This window comes from Phyllostomus discolor, chromosome 1 (assembly GCF_004126475.2).
Source record: "Phyllostomus discolor isolate MPI-MPIP mPhyDis1 chromosome 1, mPhyDis1.pri.v3, whole genome shotgun sequence".
NCBI lineage: Eukaryota > Metazoa > Chordata > Mammalia > Chiroptera > Phyllostomidae > Phyllostomus > Phyllostomus discolor.
This window is the reverse complement of record NC_040903.2, coordinates 4,744,684-4,750,683: the sequence shown is the minus strand read 5'-3', so window position 1 is coordinate 4,750,683 and position 6,000 is coordinate 4,744,684.

The window sequence follows — 6,000 nt, the reverse complement described above, 5'->3', positions numbered from 1 at the left end:
TTTTAAAGATTTTCTATAATAGACAAGAATTTCTTACCAGAACATTGTGTTTTATGGTTACTTTTAATTGAGCAGATCTAATGCAAAGACTGCGTGTAGATTTTACATCCCTGCACCCGTGGACTAGGGACCACTTGCTTTAAGAACAAAGTACCGTAAATATCTCTAAATAGTAATATCAGCTCATGATTCATTATCCTTCTGATTAATACAGCAAGGTGAATACATTCCAGGATATTTGTGGCAACGGCTTCAAAGCAGACGTCGAAGTGAGTGCCAAAGCCAGCAATTACTCCAAGGCACCTCTCCTTGCAGCAGGGCCTTCCACCTTCAGTGTTGTCATTTTCTCTTTGCCCTTTGCAGTTCGTCATTCTGTGCATGGGCTTGTGCTGGTCCCCATCTGCTGTGATTCACCCCACTCTAATTATGCAGTACACATCCTGTCTCCACGAACCAGAGTTTTATCAGTTTTCCATATATAATTAATCAGGGCCTCCCAGGTGAAAGATGCAAATGCAACATTTTAAAAATAATATTATTGCTGAAAGTCACTTGCCCAGGCCTAGATGCATGTGGCATGCATGGAGATTTGGGACAGAGGGAGAACTCACGGATTTTAAGGATCTTGGTTTCCAGGAAGACTGTTGGGCCCAAGGCAAGAACAGCAGTGGCCTGAGAGGCAGGACTCCTGACATTTCCCCACAGCCCTGCCTTTTAACAATGGTGACCCTTTGGGCACGTCACTAAACCCCTTGAAAATCAATGTTCTCTTAAGATGAGAGGTAACCTCAGATCTTCCTTCCAAGTCTGTGAGCCTGACCCTTCCTTCTACCGAGTCACCTTCCCTTCTGATTCAACAGAGCCATTAATGTGTTCAACAGATATTCTGGTAGCACTTGTTTGTGTAAAAACCAGGTTTGAGAAATGAAATCCAGTTGCTTTTCACCTAACGAGTAAGTCAGGCCTGACAACTTATTTCTCTGTTTTCACTTTCCTTACTTAGCAAATGTGCCTATTACATCTACTAGGTACTGGGCACTCTCCTGATCACTTTACAAAGATGAATTTATGCTCTCCATTTTACAGATATGGGAAATGAGGCTCAGGAAGTTTCTATAGCTAATGCTGCGGGCTGAATTTGTCTCCCCCCATTCATATGTTAAAGCCCTAACCCTGAGGACCTCAGAATATAACTATGCTTAGAAGCAGGTTCTTCAAAGTGGTGAACAAGGGAAATGAAGGCTGTCAGGGCAGGCCCTAATTCCAGCTTCACAAAAACCCACAACCTTCCGACCAACTATGGCCCTAATTCCATGCACCACGTGTCCCTAAAAGAACTGGATATCTGGACACTCAAAGACATGTCAGGAGTGTGTGCGCACTGAGAAAGGACCATGTGAGGACACAAGGAGAAGGCAGACACCTGCAAGGCAAGGAGGTCTGCCCACTCCTTGATCTTGGACTTCCAGCTTCCAGAGCTGTGAGAAGATAAATTTCTGCTGTTGAAGCTGCCCTAGCAGACTAATACAGCTGCCCAAAGTCTCATAGTAAGCAGTGCATCTTGGGTCCAGAGTCTGTGCCTTGAACCACAATGCTATGCTCTTTCAAAGACATAAATAGGACTTTCTTTACCAGACCAAATATGAGATAGTAAAAAGGGCCTACTTTTCAGCATGGAGTACTTTCAGGAACTAATTCATTTCTGCCTGGACAGTCATTGGCTGTATGACCTTAGACAAGGCAAACTGTCTGATCTTCAGCATTCTTCCGTGTAAACTGAGATGATGATGCCCACCTCATTTAATGAGACCAAGAAGGCAGAGCGAGTGACTCTGTCCTAGGAGGAGTTGCAGGGGTGGGGGTTGGAGGAGGAGCTCCATGTGTGATGTTCTTGCAGGTTCCTGGAGGGAGAGCAAGGCTGCTGTCTTCTGGTTTGAGAGCTGGAAAGAGATTTGGGCCACAGCTGGCAGACCTGGGTGATTCCAGCCTGGGCCCTTGGAAAGCAAAAGGTCACTAGGGTGGGGCTTCCTGTCTCAGGGGCCACCTTGTCCTTGCTGTCCTTGAAGATACTGGCTTCTCATCGACAATAAAATTCAGACTTGCCAGAGTCGTGATCCACTTGCTAAGGCATTGGTTCAGGTTAGGATTTAAGGATTCGGAGGGGTTCTGCTTGATGTGGCTCCTCGATATTAGCTCCAGCTCACTTCAAAGCAATTTTTATTAAACACTTATGAGGGCAGGTAGGTATATGCAAAGACCCCTGCACAAAGCCCTTTGTGAACACAGGTGTAGAGTCCTGATACAGCAGACAGGGTGTCAGGGAATGCTAGAACCAGGGTTCTAACGCAGATGCTCTGAACCGAGCCTTCTGCTCTTCATGTGTCCCCTTCAGTCCCCGATGTCGGCGAGCTCTTGAAGGTCAGTGACTGTGGGGGTTAATACTTGTGTAGCACGTAGGAAAGCAGCTGGCTCCTGGGAAGTGATTGATAAGGTTAGCGTCACAGCCATCATCATCGCTAACATGACTCATCTATATTTCATTCTTGGTACCCGGCACACAGCTCACCAGAAGCCTGCTGTTGGCAGCTGTACGGCAGCTATAGAATGAGATCAGGGCCCATTTCCATTTAATTTCTGGGCTCTGGGTGAATTGTCCTTGGGGCCATGTATTACTATTGAGATATCTGGCTATTAGAATCTGCGTGGCTGCTTTTCAGGAATTCTTCTTTCTGTTCATATCTGCACCAGCAACCCTTCTCACAGTGGGGCATCCCTGCTGGGGGCCTAGCCCCTAAACTGCAGCTTCCCCACTCCCAGGAAGCAGTTCCCTTTCCTGGCATGCCTGAGGGCAGTCTCTGGTCCATGAAGAGACGTCACCAAGCCCTCCATTTCTACCTGAAACACACCTACAAGTCATCAATTTAGACACAAGGTACAGAGGAAGCTAATAGGGGATTCCTATCCATTCTCTTATGATCTAACATCTTTGAATTGTATAGCATTGTTCCAGTCTCCGGAAGCCCTCAGATTTTTCAACTGCAAAATTTGGATGCTCACACCATTCTAGCGGCTTAATTATGGTGATCAAACTATAATAAAAAACAGCTCTGGGTTGCGGGCCAGGTCCCCATTTGGGGGCATGTGAGAGGCAGCTGATCGATGTCTCTCTCTCTCATACCAATGTTTCTCTCCCTCTCTTTCTCCCTCCCTTGCCCTTTCTCTAAAAAATAACTTAATAAAGTCTCTAACAAAAAAAAAAAAAAAGAACAGCCCTGCTGACTCCATGCTCAGGCACTCTGCTAAACTCTACAGGGATTCTCTCCTTGAATCCTGTGAGATGGGTCTTGTTAATACACCCATTTACAGATGAGGCAGCTGAGTCATCAAGTAATTTTCCTGAGATCACAGAAGTGCTATGTGTTGGCAATTATCTTTAGTTTTCTTCCTCAGAGAGTCATAAGACAAAAACAAAATCCCAGCTCCTTGGTGCATCCAAGGTCCCTGCATGACCCAGGCTGTGCTTATCTGTCTGACCTTGGCTCTCACTCTCTCTCCCTGGTGTTTGGGCCATGATGTCCCCATGGCCTGGAAAGCTGCTTCACTAGCCCTCTCCCTCCACTTCTACCTCTGGCCTGGTTGCTCAATGTTCAGGGACTCAAGTAGCTTAGCTTGACTTTTTCTGGGAAGTGTATGTGGTGCTGATGCAGAATCCCATCTCCAACAATGCTCTGGACAATAGATGCTCATCAGTTTCCTTCTCAGCCTTCCCCTAGACCCGGGCGTGTCCAACCTGCAGCCCACAGGCCACATGTGTCCCAGGACGGCTGTGAATGAGGCCCAATACAAAGTCATAAATTTACCTAAAACATTATGAGATTTTTTTTTGTGATTACATGTCACAGTGTGTTTAAGGTGTGGCTCAAGACAGCTTTTCGTCTTCCTGTGTGGCCCAGAGACACCAAAGGGTTGGACAACCCTGCTAGAGAGTGAGTTCTGTGAGGGTGGGGTTCAAATCTGCTTTGTCATTTTACCCCTAGAGCCTAGCCAAGTGCTTGACCCTAATGGACATTTGCCAAATGGCTGAGTGAATGAATCCACTGTTGCTGCTCTGCCTGATCCTGTCCCTGGATTCTGGGGTGTGACCTCACTCGAGTCATGTGACAATAATGTGACAATAATACCAGTTATGTTATGCTTGTATGTGGTACTTTTCTGGAAATCAGCAACCTTATTCAACCTATTGGTTTCCTACCATGATGTCACAAAACCGGCAATCAATGAATAAACACTCACAATTGAATCAGAGAACATTAGATTTGAAGGAATTACTCATGATCATTGAATATAAATGTATTTCTGTTCACATATGGTGGAAAGAAGACATCAGTTTGTTAATTGATTGAACGGATTTGTTTATAAGACTTGGGCACACACACACACACACACACACACACACACCCCTCCCTCACGTGCAGAGGAGGGGCGGGAATGCCAAAAAGATTACAGTCTATGCTCTCACGCCTTTCTGAGTTTGAGTTCTTACTCTGTCACTAAGTCATTTTATTGTCTAGTCTAATTTCTTTAACTCCACTGAATCTCAGTGTTCTCATCTCAAAAAGCGGGCTCATAACAAGTCACTCACAAGGACGCTGTGGGTATTACATATTGAAAACGTCAACTAAGAGGGATTAGGAGCAGGACAGGCCAGGCTTGGTCCCATTGGCAGCCTGCCCAGGCTCCCATCCCTGCTCTGCCCCTCACTGACGGGGGACCTTGGACGAGTTACTTAACCTCTCTCTGCCTCAACTTTCACATCCAAAACATGGTGATTGTTATACTCATACCTACTTCAAATGACTATAATGAAAATGAAAGGTCTAATTATTAAAACTGTACTCTCTGTCTCTCCCCCTCCACCTTAGGAAAAAAGAAAAGACATGTCCTTCCATTTCAGAGTCTCAGCAGACATTGGCTGCCACTAGGGAAAGGAAGAGACGGCTGGACCATTTTAGACAAAGGCCTGGCCATTTGGGCTTTTTGATCACTGAGCAGGGGATTTATTGTGAAATAGCACGACCACCTCCGAGACTGACCTATCCCAGGAGGAGCCCCATCCTTTTTCTGCCCCACGCTCTGTTTATGGGCCTAGGAAACATGAGGTGACAAATGTGCTCTCTCTGAGAGACCTGCCCTGAAGGAGTCACAGTGCGTGGCACGCAGTGGGGAGACCGTGTGCTATTTTGTTTGTGACTGTCCTTGCCGAGTGTGTTTCTCACTCAGCATGAGGGGAAATGTTCACAGAAAAGCCCTTGTGGATCTTGAGAGACTGGCCATGTGGAGTCAGTGATGCAGGGCCAGGGGGTAATAGTGCCTTTAAGCTGCTTTGTTCATGTTGCTCAGCCAGATGCCTGCCCAGGGCCAGATGCACGGAGACCCCAGGGGGGCCTAAGTGCCCATCGACCTTCCCAGGAGTTCCTCCTCTTCTTGGGAGCCTCTTCTGTGCACGCATGTAGTCATGCTCTGATGCATTCGGCAGACATTTGTGGGTAACTGCTACGTGCCAGGCACTCGGCTGCCACAGTCATAAAAAGTGAGAGCCAGCACCTTGGGGACCTTACAGCCTACAGGAGAGATAAGACCCAAGCAGTGTGGGAGGGGCAGTTAATAGATTCAGCCTGGGTAATCAGCAGGTGGAGGCTTCCTGGGGGATGTGGAATAGGATGGGACTGGATGCCACCTCCCAGTCTAGATGCCGGATGTCGTGGTATCATGGCATAAGGTAACAGTATTCAGTCAGTGCCTAATGTAAACTATGGACTTTGGATGATGACATGTCAATGTATGTTCATCAGTTGTAGTACGTGGACCACGCTGGTGGAGGCTATCGATAATGATGGGGACACACGTGGGTGGCAAAAGTGGGGATGGGGGAAATTTCTGTATCTTCCCCTCAATTTTGCTATGCACCTAAATCCCTGCTAAAATTAAAGTCTTTGTAGG